Source organism: Centrocercus urophasianus, unplaced genomic scaffold (assembly GCF_019232065.1).
Source record: "Centrocercus urophasianus isolate 14NV4802_14NV808 unplaced genomic scaffold, USGS_Curo_1.0 seq_12, whole genome shotgun sequence".
In the NCBI taxonomy this organism is placed as follows: domain Eukaryota; kingdom Metazoa; phylum Chordata; class Aves; order Galliformes; family Phasianidae; genus Centrocercus; species Centrocercus urophasianus.
The window spans coordinates 52,414,820-52,434,170 of record NW_024884364.1 but is presented as its reverse complement, the minus strand read 5'-3'; the positions used below and the strand labels follow the sequence as shown (position 1 = coordinate 52,434,170).

The window sequence follows — 19,351 nt, the reverse complement described above, 5'->3', positions numbered from 1 at the left end:
GCGAATAAACCCAAAAGCAAACACAAATATTAAAATCCAAGTGCAATTACTCATTCTTTTCAAGGAAGAAAAGGTCTGTACTCTGCCTTAAGAAGATGAACACTGTGCTGTATGCACAATATGTTCACTACAACAGTATGACATGAGCAAAGTATGGTAAAAGCCACAATAGCAATTTAAGCTTCGCCAGTTCAATCCAAGCAGGCAGGTAAACCAGGGAATTACATTTTATACAGAGCATAATTAGAGTTCTGCAGTGTCATAAAGTAAAATAGTGAAAGATTTATGATGTCTGATATAGCATAAGTATTAAATGAACATTATCAAACAAATAGATGAGAGTGATAACTCCTTTCATCCCAAGGATATGTAAAACATTTCTTCCCATTCTGTGTTCAGAAGGATGATGTAGCTTATCAGTGAATTGATTTCAATGGCATTTATTTTCCTTCAGTGGAGAACATATTTACAACACATTTGATGTATTTTGTTTTTATAAATCATACAGTTATGATCAGTGTCTGCTAGATAATACGGTGTCATTTTACAATCCTTGCAATATCATTCCATGAGTCATTAATAGTACCAGTGCTGTTTGCTGCTTTGTCTGCTGCACCTGACAGGATGTCTTTACATGAAGAACTCACTTGATGAATGAGACAGTATTGAATAGGTTACTCAGTGACTAATTAAAAAAAAAAAAAAGATCATTTGAAGCTTTTTGTGACAAAGTTCAGATAATTTTAAGAGGAAACAACCCATCTGTTTTCTCACTGCACACTAAATAGAGCACAGTTTTTCAGTAATCGTTAGTTTATATGATGCATCTGGCATTTGGCCTCATTTACAGTTAAATCAGAGCTATGTCAAACAACACAGTAAGGCAAGGTTGCCCAAACAGAGACCTCCCTGGATGCCACTGGGGCACAGCACCCCCAGCACCTCTGAGGAAAACAAGTTCCCTGCATGAAGAGAGGTACATCATTACCCAAAATGTGAACTGCTGAAGAAGGAACTAACTCTGTTGAGGCACTTCCGTGCCCAGAGCCACACTCTGTTTCAATACACATGTCCCACGGGTTACATGCCAAGTCCTGCCCAAAGGTGTTTGAGCTGAAGGAAAAACTACTGATGCCAACAGGCTGCTAAGAAATATTAAACCACCATACGCTCCTTCAGTGGCCGTATAACAGACAGTTTAGTTTCTACTATCAATTATCACACAAACAGAGTATCTCCCATTTCAAATACCATCTAATGAAATAAAATGATGAATCATTCTGTGATTCTATGATCATCTATCCAGAGGACTGTTCTCTCAGCAAAATATCAGTCAGTATGTTACAAAAACAGTATGTTAGGTCCAGGTGACTTCTGAAGTATTTTTTTTTTTTTTAAGAACAATGATATATTGTCAAATTCCATCTAGAGAAACTGAACATTTACAAAGTGCTTCTTTATCTCAGTTTAGTACTCTGTTGCTACTACTTCACTCTTCTTTATTATATGGAAAATAGTGCTATGCACATCCAGCAGATTATTTAAACAACATAAAGTTATATGCATGCATACATCTTTTTAGGGTTAGGATGTCTCTAAAAAGTGGCTTCTGCTTGTTGACAAAAACATACACTGGCTACTATCATAATCAGTAACGGTGAGATATAAAATATCTTAATATTGTAAAGAAGAAGAGCAAAGGTGAATATAAGCATTCTTATTTTATTTCATTTATTCTAGATGACAGAAAAAACCCCAAAGTTTGTAATGTTCTGCTGTGCTTTAATTAAAAATCCAGTGACACAGATAAACCATTATTTCATGCAATGGTTCACTGGACATTATGTTCCTGACTTCAACAGCTCTCCAGCACAAACAAGTATAAATGTCAATGTCAATGACTTGCAAATTTTAATGACAGCAGCTCATAACCAAGATGCTTTAAAAAAAAATTGTGAATGTCTGTGGGCAGAATTCTGTGATTATGGCATTATAAGCAGAGTGTCATCTATATGTATCTTCCCATTGTGTCAGAAATACCATGTGCCCTTACTAATTCACTGGAAAGGGTCTCACAGGTTTTTCAAGACATATAAAGATTTTAATTTTCTTTGTATGTCAGGTGAGTTCCCCACCAAAAGGTTAAATAAAGATTATATGTGGATTGAAAGTCCGTCGTCGGTTTTGTTCATGCAGCTGTAGTAGATATTTACCAAACTATTTTGTACTGCAAATTCTTTCTTATTCTTCAATATAAAGAAAATACAGACGAGTCTCAGATGATGCTGGCTCCTCAGCACAAGTAAGACATAGAGCTGTTGGTGTGTGTCCAGAGGAGGGCCATGGAGATGATCGGAGGGATGGAGAAGCATTCCTGTGAAGACAGGCTGACGGACTTGGGCTTGTTCAGCTTGGAGAAGAGAAAGCTCCAAGTAGACCTAATTGCAGCCTTCCAGTACTTAAAGGTATCTTATAAACAAAACAGAGACCAACTTTTTATATGGGGAGATAGTGATAGGTAGGACAAGGGGTATCACTTTTAAACTAAAAGAGATTGGATTAGATTGGATATTAGGAGAAAAATTTTCACACATGGTATGGTGAGGCAGTGGCACAAGCTGTCCAGAGAAGCTGTGGTGCCCCATCCCTGGAGGCATTCAAGGCCAGGTTGGACAGACAACCTGAGCTGGTAGGGGGCAGCCCAACCCATGGCAGGGGACTCCCCTTCCAACCCAAGATATTTTAAGATTCTATGGAATATCAAATGTGCTTACATGGACACTGCAAACAGTCTTATAAGCATAGTGGTATCATCACCATCCATTAAGGTCAGCTTATGCAAGTTTTCACAAGATTTAATTTGTTTTTCATCCTGTGCACCATATCCATTATGCTGAGTATGAGGTCCAGTGCAAACTTTCAATTTACAGGGTATACAGGTACTGTTCTGGGAACCTTCTACCAGCTGTTGCTGACAGTAATTATCTAAACACATAGGGGAAAACATACTACAATATATCAAGTAATTAGTGCATACTAATTTAAGTTAGAGGAAAACAATATTTCCAGTACAAAGGGGAACATAATTGCATATGTATGATTAATTAATTGTCTTATCCCATTTTTGGAGTGCTCAATTAATGATGAAAAATTTAACGTTAACTTACTTGAAGACCTCTCTGCTGTTTTGGCATCCTTTTTATTTTAATAAAGGTAAAAAGGAAGTGGTAAAAAGGAATGGCCAGAAGTGCCCCAGACACTTTGCTGGGTGGATGACCTATCTGTTTTCAGAGGCTGGAAGGGTAACTTCACACTACCTATGTACAGCCAAGATTCTTTTCCAAAGTGTTAGATCTAGTGCACACCTACACGACAACAGCAACAAACAGAGACACACAGGTACATGCACAGGTCCTGCCTTTTTATGGGTTCCTGAGAAACTCATGGGAAGAAAGAAATGTGGAACAATGTACAGCTACTGGAGCATTTCATGTGTATCCAGACAGGGAGCAGAATTAGTTGTTCCAGCAGTGGAAGCACTACTCCTAGTTGCCAACTCTTCTGGGAACTTCATAGGTTGTATTTTATGTGATATCTCAGTAAAAGATGAACTATAAAGCTCTTGAAAAGAAAATGGAAACACAAGCAAGAGACTAGAAACACATCTAACCTATGCTTAGGTACCTTCTAGAACAGAGAACATCTGATGGAAGGCTAGAGAAATTGCCCGCTACTGGTTGAACACTATGACCTATGAAATCCAGGATGTTTTCTATGATGCCCTACACAGACAAGAAAGAGTTCCTATCTTTGTGACTATGAAGTATTACTAAAATTTTAATTTTAAAATTACTAAAATCCTTTACTTTTCTCAAAGTTGCTCGTTCTGGTGATGTTTTTGCAATGTTGGCATTTTGCTGACTTGCCTCTGCACTGAAAAGCTGAACATACACCTCATCAGATGGATCATCTGGGATCACGGAGCACTACTACCAATACACATAGAGGGGCTTATCAACAGGAAGGAGAACATGAAATTACTGCTACATAGCTTAAAAAAGTCATTTACCTACTTGCTGGCAGTTAATGGTGGGGTGAGATCCACTCATCTTTAACGCATCATTTGACTCTCAAGAATTAAGGCAAAGCACAACATGGAATAGTTAGAAAACATTCAAAAATGGGAAAGCTGGGATAGTGTTCCCATGAATATTAAGGCAAACTGGAAAAAAACAAAAACAAAGAAACAGTGAAAAACAAATTTTGTTCCAGGTAGCACTGATTACCAGGATCTGTGAATTAGCCAATCAGTGCAAGAAGAGATTACTTAAGGATGCAAGACTGGGGGGTGAAATAACAAAAGTTGCTCTAATGTCACAGGGTATGGACTAAGCACTCTTAACACACTTCTTGTAACTTTGGCAGTGCCTAAATCTCCTAAAGCAATACCTGCTTTGGAAATTAAAGCAAAAACTAATCAGCTAAAATGTATCATCTGAAACATGGAGTACTGAAAACAAAGAGTAGAATGGAAACCATTACAAGGGTGCAAGGTGTGCTCAGCAATCTTTGGTAAATAATGTGTAACAGCTGGATGTAGGTCCTGTGGCCAGGATCAACTGTCAGATCTCCAGGAGGTCAACGCCACCAAAAGTCTGCAGCACAGCTTTTGAGAGCTCTCTGCTGTCACTAAATGTCCTGGTTGCCATCTGTGTTCTGTCTTTCTTCCTATTCTTTCCTACATAGCTCACTATTATTCCATTTCTATCTGATTTCTGCCTTGATTATAGACCCACAAGAGACAAAGACGTTTTATAGAATATATGGCTCTCCCTGGAGAGTCTGCCAGCACCATCAAATTAATTTCTCCCCGGACCATAACTTGCAAATTCATGCCATAATAAAACTCTCTAGATTTCATCTTTAAAAAAGACAGCAACTACAAACAGAAATGGCAAGGGTAAAACGTAAAGCCTTTCTCCTGTCAGTGCTGTGGCTATATAGTAATCATTTTGAAACATGGATATTAATATATAACAGAAAGTGAAACACTGATGAATTTAGAACACAAAGCAGTTTTCAAACAAACAACAACAACAAAAAAGCTGAAGGAAAGGAGCTTTTTATAATATAAATAATTCATACATTTTCTGGGAAAGAGAGAAGCTTTTCTCTGAGCACCCTAGTATGAGCTGCTATAAAGAAAAGAAGCAGAGATGCCTGGCAAATAGACGCAAGAGTATCAAATCCTGAATCTCTCATTTTCTTCCTACTGAACCCAATTTTCCTGGAAAGATATTTCCAAAAAATCCAGATACATTGAGGGACTCAGAAGGCCCTCCTGTTCTTCGCATCAGACCCAAGGTAGGTGGCTGAGAGGCCAAGAGACGACGTAGCCCATGGAAGAAAGAAACCCTCTTGGTTGGACTGGGGTCACACTGCTGGGGTCAGCCTTTGGACCCAAGAAACAGGCAGGGATGCAGGCTTGAATGCTCGATTTCCAGTGAATCTTTTGATGGTGTCATCGGTGGAAGGTCTCACTTTGTTTTTGTATCAGGGCAATGCTTTCCGAGAAATCTGCTTTGCTGGAAGATTGCCAAGCAGCTCGGCTCTGAAGCCCTGGGATGGCTCTTCTGTCAGAGACTCAAAGCACGAGCAAAGGTTTACTGAGGACAACAGCAGCTGCAGCCCTGAGCCCGCCTCTTCCAATGCAGCTGCTTCAGACTGAGCAGGACCTCGCGTGTCACCTCAAGTAGCATCAGATGCTTATGCTATAAGGCAGTATAACAAAGCCCTTGTTGGCTGGCCAGCTTTCTGTGCTCTACTGAAAGAAATCTACACTGGCTGAAAATATCAGCTTCAACACCAAATTCACTTGCAGATGCCTAAATGAAGAAAAATAAATTTAGAGGTCTTAATTTCAAATGGAATCTCTCTAACCTACAAGTGCAACATTGCCCCAGTGATTCTGAGTGAGCGTTTTTTGATTTACACCTTGCGTTTTCTAAGCCACTGGAATGAAGAACTAGAAGAACAATGTTTAATTTTAAGCAGTTTTCAAGCCAGAAGCAAGAACTCAACTTTACATAACTGCAGGGAGTTGAAATTTCAGGTCAAAGTCATTAATCATAACTGAATCCTTTGTTCACTTTGTCAAGTGCACTGAGGAAGCTTACTTCACCAGCATGTTGATTTCTAAGCTCATTTTGCAACAGACAGCAAGGTCTTCAAAGTCAGAAATGAGATAGCGCCAAAGCCACTCAAGTTACATTACACTTGTTACTTTCCTGAGCTCAGTAATAGCAAGCAAAGTTTGACAAATAGGACCCTGTTGCCCCAGGCACTGTATGAGTATCCAGCAGAGACAGCCACTTGCTGGAAAGAAGTCAGGCAACAGCAGGAGGAAAGAGCCAGGAGACTTCACAAAATGCTGAAGATGCTTCTGGGGGTGTGGCACTCCATCTGGAATTACCTACTGATGAGGATGGGCTTAAATCACTCTGAATTATCCTGGGTACGTTTACATCATCTGACATTTTCTGCAATATCCCTGTGAACAGACAGCCAGAGTGATCTACTGGTCAGGACAAATCTTAATCTAGACTGGAGACGGTTTCTTTGTTTACCACCAGTTCTACGGCCATTACAGTATCATGTGAGCAATTCAATATAATCTTCTTCATTCCTAAATGCAGACTGATTTATCATTAACTAAGAATGCTTCATTACAGCTTAGTATTCATGCTAGGAAAAAAGCTAAGGAACCATCTTGTTATTTTTTATTAGCTATGCAAGGCTTTAGCTCTGCTGGGTTTTGAACTATTACTATCTGAGAAATATAAATTAGAATGTAAGACTACTCCTCCCTCCAACAACTCTCTTACAGAAGCAAGCTCTTTGATAGGTAGTGGCCTCATTTAATAACATGCAACCAATTTCTTTTAGTTGGAAACACAATTTAAATATGAATCAAGATGTAAATATATCAAAATTAAAGAGGACGTACAACAACAAACAACCATGAAGGCTGTAGAGCTTTCTTTCCCTAATGCATTATTTCATACCAGCACACGGGTCATCTTCAGTTTGCTGAATTCTTACAAAAGAGGACAGCTTTTGGGGAACATAGAAAAGCACACAAAAGTGTTTGCTTATATTTGAAATGGCAGCTGCCTTTTTAATCAGATGTTGGCAGTGGAAGACACAACTTCAGATGCTGAAGATGATGGTCCTGGGAGCGTATACTTTTGAAAAACTTATTTTCATACCCAAATGCTAATGCAAAGTAAGTGTCTTGGATTTTGCTGAAAACAAATCTTTTAAGCACTGGAATAGGCTCCCCATGGAGGTGGTTGAGTCACCATCCCTGAATGTGTTTAAGAACTGTTTGGATGTGGTGCTCAGGGACATGATTTAGCAGCGGGTTGTTAGAGTTAGGGTAGTATGGTTAGCTTGCAGTTGGAATTGATGATCTTTAAGGTCTTTTCCAACCCGAGCAATTCTATGATTATATGATTCTACACATGGCTATTTCTGACATGTAGGCCCCTACCTTCACCTTAAATCTTTCACCTTCTGTTTAATTTTTGACGAGTCACTCTGCCCTTCTATGAAAATGGAAGCTGACACTTTTATCATCGACTTCACAAGTTTTGTTTTTGTTTTTTTTTAATCAGGATTGCTAATTTTTTTTTTTTTTTACTGCTTATGAGCACTCTGGACAGAAGTGGATGGAACTCCGGAATCTTTAAAAGAACCACAACACAGAAATTCTTTACAAGCTGTGATGAGATCAAAAAGCTTAAGACTGTACAAAGCACAGATGGAATGAGATAAACCCAAATTAAACAGACTAATGTCTGTTTCACAGGCTCTGGTCTCTAGAAGGGGTACAGAACAGTCCTGTGCCCAGTGCAGTTATAGAAGTCAAGTATTTCCCAGGGCTCCTGCTGGCACTGAGGTTGTGGTGAGAAGGTGCAAATTCCTTCCTGGATAAGCACAACAGGGAATATTTCTCCACATGTCCTGTCCTCGTCCTGGATCGCAGCCATCACTTCCCTTCTGCTTTTACTGATTCCTTTCTGCAGGACTGATGTGAGATATTCCTGCAAGAGCCTGTTCTGGCTGAAGGAAAAAGTTTCAAGCAGATATCCAAATGCCATTTAGAATCACAGAATCACCAAGGCTGGAAAAGACCTCTGAGATCATCCAGTCCAACCATCCACCTATCACTAATATTTCCCATGATAGCATGTCTCTCAATACAAGATCTACACATTTCTTGAAATGTTTTTTTTAGCACTGTTGATGCTCCAACTGGTCTGAGTTTCAATTTTACAATATTTCTTAAGTTAGGAAATAGAATAGAAAGGGAAGAAACCGAAACTGGAAGACAAACAAAGGTGGGGAAGAAAGGGATTTTGTTCTGCAAACAAATGTTTCCTATAATTCCAGTTGCTGTCAACTTCAGCATTTAATCTGGAACAATAAACTGAAAAAATATAATCAAGGGAGTTATTTGTTACAAAGAAGGAAAACAGGAAGAGTTGACTTATCTTCTACAGAAATGTTACAATATAAATAAGAGAGAGTGGCTCATATTTTCTTTCTGACACAAACAGTAAACAGAATCAATAAATAATTACAGATTATACATCCTGTGTTTTGATGAAAAATATGAACCCAGTAAGTTCAAGATATTCCTGTTTAAGTAATAAGACCCTTTAAAAAATGACAGTTATCTTCATTTTAATTGCACTCATCTTTCACCTGATAGAGCTTGTAAAATAAAGAATTACTCATCTCATAAACAAAACTAGCATTTCCTATTTTCTATCAGAACAGAATGCGTGAAATCACAGATATATTCTGAGGCCATACAATTATGGAGATGTCTACACAGCTCATCCTCCTTTTGGTTACCCAAGAGAAGTACTAAATTTAAAGGCGAAAACTATATTCAGTTGCAAATCAGCATAACATAAAGAGTCATAAAGCAGGAGTCAACCTGCTTTCAACAAACTAAAAAAGCAAACGCAAAGGAAGACTGAATTTGATTATTCAAATCAAGCCTCTTGGTGTGTGTGAGTGAAGGTGGATGTAAGCTCTGCAACATAAGTGGCTTTGTTTAAATCAGTCCACCCGAGGCTCTTTATTGTGCACTAAGGAACCTGCCAATGGTTGGAAACGTGAAGTGCCCAAAAACTGTGTATAACTTCAGACATGCAAATAGTGCTATTGATTTCAGTGAGATTAGTCATGTTTCTAAAATTACGTCAAACCAGATTTGAGGCATCTCATCTTTTACTGTAGAGCTAAATGGAGAAAATACGCAAATTCTCAGTTACCTAAGGTCTGAAATGGAATCAGAAAGCTTCTATCTTGAACACAGTTCCTTGTGAGCTTGAATCCATCACATTTAATTGGCTAAACAATCTGAAAGAAGGGAAAATTGTTGTATCATAGAGGAAGATGTTAGCCTTGGGAGCCTTTGTATAAATTTACAAATTGGAAAAAAGTGGAAAAAAAGCAGTTCTTGCCAATGGAATAAATAAAGGGAAGCAAGGAAGTGGGATGTCCTGAAGGCTGCTTATTACTAACAAGTAGGAAGACTCAGACTTTTACTATCCAGTAAGGTTGTTCATTTTAATATCCAGATTTATTTCTAAGATGTTTGGTAAATCACTGTTAAAGTAGCACATGGAGCCATTACTTTATGAAAAGCCTGGGGTTTTGGTACTGGACTGACTAAAGGCAGAGGCAGCTTATGGCCTGAGATACCGTGCAAAATAACCCAGAGACTTTTACGTTTGTGGAATTATCAATAGCCAGAGTAACGTGGTGAGAATTAACCTTTTTGTTTTAGTAAGAGCTCCAGGAGAGTTTCTATTGTGCTTTTATTTACAGGTCTTACAACGAGGTGAGAGCAGTTGTTTAGAGTGGGAAACAAATACTGCCAGGTTCTCTGGTTCAATAAATACACTCTACAGACTCATCTGGTGTTGAAGTAATTTCTTTGTTTAGGGAGCTCATACTGAATTCTTTGGTAACGTCTTTTAGCTGCACGTGCAAGTTTGCCCTGTGATTCCAATCGAAGAGCTGTCCCTGCCCGTGCTCGGTGATGCGCTGCAAACGGCAATGTTGCAGATTATGAAACTTGTTTTCTGGGAAAATTTCCAGTGGAATTAATGCAGAAACCTGCTGGGGTTTACTCGCTGCTTTTAACTCCCTGAAATAAAGGCTGTGGTCTGAGCAGAGACTTGGCTGCCAGCACAGACTGACAGAGCTGGGCAGCCCTGCCCCAGTCCTCTTGCACTTCCCGCGGCTCGCTTAAAATTCTGCTCTTCCCCTGCAAGTCTGCACAGCTCTGAAGCTGTCTATTGTTATTAAATACGTGCTCTGCTGTGGAATCGAGTTGTTCCAGCCGAGACTAGGGCTCTGATTCCCGGGTGGTATGCAAAACACATCTGCAGTCTAAACTTCCACCCATTTCTCCACCAGCCCTTCCACCATGCCCTGCGAAGGCCTGGCCGCTCCAGCCACAGCACGACGCATCCAAGGCTGCAGGGCTGGTGGCAGTGTGTGGTGGCAGTGTGTGGGGACCACCTGCACATACCAGCATCTCTCTGAGTTGCTGCCCTTCCTGAGGTGTGAGAGGCCCAGCCTGCCTTGCTCTTCCAGCTGACTGTGGGCTGCTGTGACTGCTGCTCAGTCCCCGAGCTTGGTAACAGAGCCACGATGGAGGAACAACAGTTTTCCAGGCAACAAGGATACTTTTTATATAAAAATAATCTCAACTCTTAAAAATAACCTAAACACTTGGTCTTCAGCAATTGTACAAACTCCTTAGTGGCCAAAACATAACTGACCTTTACTTTCAAATCCATGCTCAATAAAAGAGGATTACAGTTGTTTGTGAACTTTGCAAAGTCTGTACCATGGCTGGGGGCAGGGGAAAACTTAATTTATATTTGTCTAATCCCTAATAGCTGCTGACAGCCTGTGCGAAACAAATAGTTTTAATTATTTTCTCCTTGCTGAATCTCAGGACTCTTCATTTAACCAAAAAAATAAAATGGCATATTAACCACCAATAAGATTAAAAGGAGAGTCATATAGTAGGAAAAACAGGAAATTGCAGTAACACCAAACAGTGACAAATATGTCCACTTCATTGCAGCACTGTCCTCAAAGAGCAGAATGTTTATAACCTCCCCATCAAAACAAATAAGGAAAAACAAAACACCATCAACAAAAAAACCACCCTTAATGACTTTTGTGTTTATTCTGGGATCTATTCCTACTGAAAATGTCAATGTGGTCTGTGCAATAACTGTTAAATAAAAAATAATAAAGATCCCTTTCAGTTATTAATGAGCAATGTATGAAGCTTATGCAGTGGTATAAAATAAGCGTTACTTATTTTTATTGTATCCACTGACGCTTGAAAATGACCACAGAGCTAATCGATAGGTAGTGGCTGTCTCTGAAAAGTCACGCTCTGTTTTGAGGGAAAAATGACTCCAATTCACAAATAATTATTGACACCCCAGAAGGTGTCAATAGGAAGAAGTTTTTCACAGAGAGGGTAGTAATGCACTGGAACAGGCTGCCCAAGGAGGCTGTGGATGCCCCATCCCTGGAGGCATTGAAGGCCAGGCTGGATGTGGCTCTGGGCAGCCTGGTCTGGTGGTTGGTGACCCTGTACATAGCAGGGGGTTGGAAACTCAGTGATCATTGTGGTCCTTTTCAACCCAGGCCATTCTATGATTTTATGACCATGCAGCACATGAATCGATGCCCACAAGAAAACTTCACCTTATTCAATGTTAATTAAAACAGTAACATTTGCTTTTGTTCCTTTGTCCCAGCATATCTTTTCACGCCCCTCTATGAATGTACTAAGGGCTCGCTCTTTCTTACCTAAGAGATTTGCCAGCCACAACATGTTTAATTCCTTACCTCTTGCTGGCCTGCAATATCCCTCCAGGTCTTCAGAGTGAAGTCCCCTGGTTCCATTTTCAGTAAATACTGGGGTGCTGCTCAGTTCATAAGGGACAGCATTTTGCACTTGCTCCTTCGACACAGAAAAGAGCACTAGGACTCACAGGGAAAGGGAGAAGACAGCTTCCCAGTGTTCTCAGTCTCCTACTTTTTGGGTCAAGGGTGGCTGGTTTATAGACTCACATGATATACCTTTAGTTTTAACTGTGAATTAGTTTGCTCCCTCCAGAACAAGTGTCTACTCTTTATTTAGAAAATGAACAGCTCCACACTTGCCATTAGAGCTGCTCCAACATCTGACAGCAGTTAAAGCAGTGTCTTATTTGAGGGAGACTTTCAAAGGAACACAGCCAGCTGCAACTAGAAAGCACCAGGCTTGGGCAGTCTACTAACACTTCTGCAGGAGAAAATGTCAATATTTTTTAATCACTAATGTAAATAAAATGGAGAAAAATAGTTTTGGGTTTTTTTTTGTTTTTTTTTTTTTCTTTTTCCAAAATTGCTCAATTTCTTCTTCTAATCCAAATTAATACTATGAAAAACTTGCAAATATCTGCAGATGGCCACAGCGGAAAAAACCACAACCTGTAAAACCAACCAAACAAAGAATTCAATCTATAACCACTGTAAGAAAATAGTGCTGAGGAACACATTCTTACAGAAAATGTTTCTCTAAGCAAAAATAGATTGCTAGCCTTCGTATGCACTTTACCTCCTTCTCTGAACATGCTTTTCCTTTCAAGAAAGCTCACTCAGTTTGTTATTACTTTTATTCAGGTGAATATGAGAAATTACAAAAAGGAGGCTGAATACTTTCTCAACACTCAACTCAGCTGCAAGTAATGCAGAGCTTCTCTCACTCGCAGAGTTCACTACTGTGTAGAAAAGGAAATAAAATCTAAAAACACTTCTCTGTCCCGCTGTAACTGCCTCTCTAAAATACATCCTGATGTAATTACTTAAAAACTACAAAGAGAGACGGAAGCTCAATGAAATGGAAATGAGAATATAACCCAGACTATATATATATATATATGTATAAAATATATATGTTTATGTATACATAAACTTTAAAAACGTACTTATGGTGCGAGGAGCAGAAAATCTGCTATCCCAAAGCTTACGAACAGAGAGCACTGCAGTGCCCACCCCCAGGTTACAATTTTAATTTTAAGAAAAGGTTACAGCCATCGATCATGTTCCACGTGTTGTCAGAAACCCCAGCCTTGCCTATTTTATCACTAAGAAGCCGCACTGAAGAGGTTCTTCAAGTGCTTGCAATGGAGGCTAACTGATTGCTCACCAGCTGCACCCCAGCTCTGTCCTTTCTTCCAATTCAAAAGTGTATTAACAGCGGATAATTGCAGGGGCTCTCATCCATAATATACACTGACAACAATAAATTGCAGATCATATGCAGTGGATAAAATGCAGTATTAAAAATATTCTGTGTTTTGTATTTTATGCAAGAAATTAATCTATATTTTCTTATAATTACTAGGTATTGCAGGCAGTTGACATGGTTGAAATTAAGAGTGAAAGAATATTATTTAAAACTACATGATAATATCTGTATAACTTGCAAAGTTACGATGTTACATTTTTGTTTAGTACACAATTTAAAAATAATAATTTATTAATATACTTTTGTAAATGATAAGGTTCTATATTTGAAGGCAACTGATATTTTAACAAAGCAATTATCTGGTCTCCAAAGATTTTAGCAAAGAGACTCCAAAAGTGAAAGCTATGCCAGGCTCTCACAATTTTGGTATATTTGTTTTTCTGCAATGAAGGCAGTATGTAACTGCAGTAAGAAAATACTTGCAAAAACCTGTTAATATCCACCATCAGATGTTTTACAGAAATAGGTACTGGTAATGAAATAAGGAAAAAAACCCAAAAAGTTCATATGCGCTTGCTTTACAGAAATACCTTTCACCTATCACACATAAAAATAAGGAGTTTTTAATGCAAGAAAGACATTTGCATAAGGAAGTGCCTCTTGATAGAAATGATCCAGGAATGAGGTGTTCTTTACCAGAGAAACTATGCACTGTTTGCTAATCCTTGAAGTGGCAAAAAACCATAATCGCAATGGCATGATTCACTGGCAGACATTTCCATCATAAACATAAAAGAAACCCTGCAGGCTGCTGACAGCAATGAAAAGTGAAAGAGAGATTACTGAAACATAGCTAAATTTAGGATAGTTTAAGAGACCTATGTTTCAGTTCACCACACCATTTATTTCTTGACAGTTCCGATTTTTTTGTATAATCCAAAAGATTTATTTTTAAAGCTAGGCATCCAGATCAGAAGGCAAAGGTTTAACTCAGTAATTTGGAGCATTAACAAGTTTTAGCTCTCATAATGCATCCATGATCAGCAGTTTGCAGCTGGACTGTTGATGTCATTTGAAGAAATGGGCTCCAGCCCTGAGCCCAGCTTTCCCTGTCTAAACTAGCATATCAGTGTTTTAAAAGTCAATGAAAACTAAAAACAAGTCAGCTCCTTTTTTTCCAAATTTTTAAATGCACAGTCTAACTTTTCCATGAGAAAAACTATGGCAAGTAGTAGAGAAAACACCAGTGCATGTGAGGCAGATTTGCCATTACCAAAAAGGGACGTAATAATTCCTCTTTCTTCCCCTCCAACAAAATCCCAAGCAAAGCTCTCTGCTTGGGCTGTTTTATGAATGCAACTCCTTGGCATGAAAACCCTGCTGCCTATTGCCAGCTGGAGCTCCTCACCTGACTTCCAGCTGGGATACAAGCCATCCCAAAGTTCTTTATCTCTCAGGGTCTTTAGGTGCAGACCACACAACCAGGAAGGCACAAGGCGATGGCCTTGATCAGCTGGCAAAAACACAGGGAAGCCATGGCCTCTCCAGAAATGTAACCCATTACCTGCTGCCACCCCAGCAGAGATTAACACAGTAACTATGCCAACTATCTCTACTGTTCTGTTTTCACTTTGGATAGGCTAATTTATTTTTTAACAGTACACACTACTTTCTTGACCAGAACAATAAAGAACTACCCCTCAGGGAGAGCATGGGACAGATTGCAAATCACATGTGCTGGTGCAGCTTCTGAGCACTGGAGGTGCTTTGCATGCAGTTCTCCTGGCTCCTCTGAGTAAACTGCTGTGTAGTGACCTGGACATGACAAATCCAGTTACCTTGGTGCAAACACATTTTATATTTTATCCCTTTTTCAACAAGCTGGAAATAGATGACTCACCAGCAATCTGTCTTTGACCCAGTGCTGTGCAGAGTGGGTGGCAACTCTGATAGGAGAAGTTCTCCTGTCAGAAGTTCTACAGACAAGGCACTAAGTGTTGAATGCACATAAAATAGTATTAACAGAGCAACAGCATTTATAAAAACAAAAAGACCATGTAAAACTCTCTGCTTTCTGACTTCCAGATATACTTTCTGAATGGATTTCAAGCAATATCAGCTGAATCTAGCAGTATCAACATTTGAAGTACTTACTGCCTCTACAGACCTGCAGGCCCTCTAAAGGGATTAGGGTTCAGTGAATCTGTGCCAGCCTTAATCCACTTCTCTATATAATAGGCAGATAAAACAGGACACACATGCCACAAGCCCAAACCAAGCAAGAAATATAAAAGGCCAGCCCGAGATCAAGGAGAATCCCTAAGGAGCAGGAATGTACATTTGAAATACTTCACTAGGACAGTCCTCCATAAAGAGGATGTAAAGCTTGATCAGATAATCTCTGCTACAAGAACACACAACAAGAATGAGACCTGCATGCTTTTAGGTTTGGGCATCATTTACTTGTTTAGTGGTTCACTTGTGCAAAGCCACTGATGAAGTTTTCCCCCTCTACTCAGCTCTTGTGAGGCCCCATCTGGAGTACTGCATCCAGTCCTGGGGCCTCCACTAAAGGAAGGACGTGGAGCTCTTGGAGTGGGTCCAGAGGAGGGCCACTAAGATGATCCAAGGGCTGGAGCACCTCTCCTGTGAGGAAAGGTTGAGGGAACTGGGATTGTTTAGCTTGGAGAAGAGAAGGCTCTAGGACATCTCATTGTGACCTTCCAGTACTTGAAGTGAGCATATAAATAGGAGCGGGAATGGCTGTTTACAAGGATGGATAGTGATAAGACAAGGGAAAATGGTCCTAAACTGAGACAGGTAAGATGTGGGTCAGATATCAGGAGGAAGTTTTTCACACAGAGGGTGGTGACACACTGGAACAGGTTGCCCAAGGAGGCTGTGGATGCCCCATCCCTGGAGGCATTGAAGGCCAGGCTGGATGTGGCTCTGGGCAGCCTGGTCTGGTGGTTGGTGACCCTGCATACAGCAGGGGGATTGAAACCAGGTGACCATTGTGGTCCTTTTCAACCCAGGCCATTCTATGATTCTATGATTCTATGAAGTACCAAAATTGTCCTGGAAGTCATCGACTTACATGCAAAGGAAAATGGGGATTATTTCACATCGGGTTTTTTTTCACTTTTCATGACTCATGAGAGTGGAGACAACTGACCTCCCCTCTGAGAAATGAACAAGTTAAATTCATAGGTTCGGTAGTCATAAAATTACCCTTTGCACCTGGGTGATGCACAACCTTGACAAAAAAAATAAACGTGCTGCCCCATGGTGCCTTTTTTATGTTCATTCTTAGACCAACTCCACTTGTCAGAATGTTCGTAGTATCTAATTTTGTTTTCAACACTGAGCTCCAAAAACAATGGCACAGCTTTTCTCTGTCTACATTTTTAATCATCTCAGGATAGTCTGAGACAAGTGGCAGACGTTTTGCAAGACTGCATTTTGCATCTCAAGAGCTTGGCAGGAAAAACTATTGAATAAGTCAGTCAGTGCTGCTCTCCATTCCCAGGATACATGCAGCCTCAGCATGCTGCTGCTGGCTGCAGGAATACAGTTTTCTCAGTTTTACCCATTAAAATCCCCAACATCCCAAATATTTAACTGAGAACATAATCAGAATAAAATGAGTCACATGAACTGTATCTTGCAGTATGTCAGGGCTCTTTCTAAAAAAGCAAACACAAATGTTTAGAGATGGCAATTACAATTGCTGTCTTTACAAAATCTTTATTAAAGCCAGAGTTATTTAAGTGACCTTTGAATTGAAACTTCAAAATTCGAAATTGGGTGCCGGATGATCTGCTTATTGAAAAATACAAAAAACACTATTTCCAGTTATTTTTCAAATGGTTGATGCTGTTTGCTTTTCATGGTTCTCTCTCTTAAGTCTCTTATTATGCATATGAAACTATTATAAATGGATATAGAAAACATATAACTGCCTATTTAAATGCCCATTATGTATGTGATAGTGGAAGCACAAGATGGATCATAAACATATATGAGAAATACATTTCATAAGCAACTGGGATTACCTCATCTATGGCTGCCTATGAATACATTTATCATTTGTTTGGTAAATTGTCTAATATTCTGAACACCTAGATGTTGCCATTTGAAGAACCAACGTGCCTACAAATTACTTCTTCTCTGAATATGTGAACATGCATTTCTAGTTCCTACTGTCTTCTGTGCACAGCCAAACACGCGCTGTCTTCAGTCCTTTAAAAGCACCTCTAGTTTTTAAAGTATGACAGATTTAATATCCTGTATTTTGGGATAGGATTCATCTAAATTAAATCAATGACTTGCAATGATGTTATACAGCAGAGATGTCTACAGCTGAGCTAGTCACCAAGGGGCCCCTTTGTAGCTCACAGGGATAAACAAGCACTCAAAAGACTTGACTCATCTGTCCAACTGTGGGGTACCCTTTATCTAAAGGATAAAACAGATCTAATATTAGAAATGATTCCACTAATGTATGGAGATCACTGGGTGAAGAGCCCTGATGATGTGGGCATTCATGTTGCAGCCATTCATGAACTCCAGGCTCTGTCAGAGGTGGCTTCCAAGCCGCCTTAATCCATGGGAAAAGGCTATGTCTGCAGCTTCTTGGCAGAACTCTGCACATTCTGACAATTTTTGAAAGCTCAGGATAAGCACTAGAAACTGTGTCTGTGTTGTTCATAGAAGTTTCCTTACTTCACACTGAAAGATTGTATCAGTCTCCTTAGATTACTGATTAATTAAGGAATGCCACGTTTGGAGAGTGGGAGAAGAGTGGCTGTAAAACACCAATCTTCAAAACACTCCCAAGATTCTTTCTTTTGTAGTAAGAGGGGCTGAAGGTGATAGGGCTCTGCAATATAAATTTTTATCAGAATTTTTTTTTTAATGAATCCATTACTCACAAACAGTAACAAAACAGCAAGAAATTCAGGTGGGTCACCCCCAGGTAGATACTAACTGATCTGTAATGAATGAACACCTGGTGGTAAGCTCTGTGTGTATCAGTGCGAATACGCACTCCCACAATATCTTCCTCTCCATCTCCTTGTTTTACTGATCTATTATTTCCAAACTTCTGCTCACTTGCACCATCAGTGGCAGCATTTTCCATGGCTAAGCCAGTGGTCCCTCTCCTTAACTCAGTGTTATGGCTCTTTGATGTGGAAGAGGCAAACTGCCTGTAACTCCTGTTACTATCCCTGCAGCATGGCTCACGTCAATGGGCCCTGGGGTGTTCACCTCTCTTTTGCTCCCTCTCCCTCAGAAAGGTAATTCAGAGTTGCTTGTATGAGAAAGGCTAGCATCTAGCCTGCATTCTGCTGCTCAAGTTTCAAACACCATTCTGTCATCTGGCAGAAGGAAAAATGCAATTTTAATTATGTTGTGATGGAGCTGGAACTTCCCCAGGTGCGTAAAGGAGAATTAGAGAAGTGAGAGACTGCGCATGGTGAGATTTATGGGGTGAACAACCCCTAATTATAGATATTATGAATTGAAAACTGAAAGGCTAATAGTCTAGTTGAAATTTTAAGAATTCCCCAATCTTTCAACCTCTTTTTGAGGCCTCTACATTAGAAGTACTAAAGTACACTAGAAGTACTCTAAATTAGAAATGATTTTCTCCCTCTGACCTGATAGGAATCCATACCAAGTTCCTGATACATATTTGGTACACAGCAAATTATCCTTTTCTTTATTTTTGTTCCATTTTTATCAATACATTTGAGTATAGATTACCATATACACTTATTAGCTACATAGAAGGGAAAGTAGTATAAGAAGTGTTAGCAAGAAATAAACTGAAAATAGAAAATGTCCTCCCTAGCTAACTCTGTGGGTTCTGAATATGAAAATACTCAGAGCAGACACATCCACCCTGTGGCCCATTGGCCACAAGTAGTCTGGCCTAGCTCTCACTGTGGCTTGCATCACCTGCTGCTGTGCCACCATGGCAGCAGCTCTTCCCTGTCA

The 19,351-nt window shown here is 39.7% G+C and overlaps 1 protein-coding gene across 1 annotated transcript in view; it reads right to left on the bottom strand.

Annotated features, from left to right (window-relative positions):
• DHRSX (dehydrogenase/reductase X-linked) overlaps positions 1 to 19,351 on the bottom strand; it is a 161,512-nt gene that overhangs the window by 745 nt on the left and 141,416 nt on the right. The window lies entirely within an intron of this gene.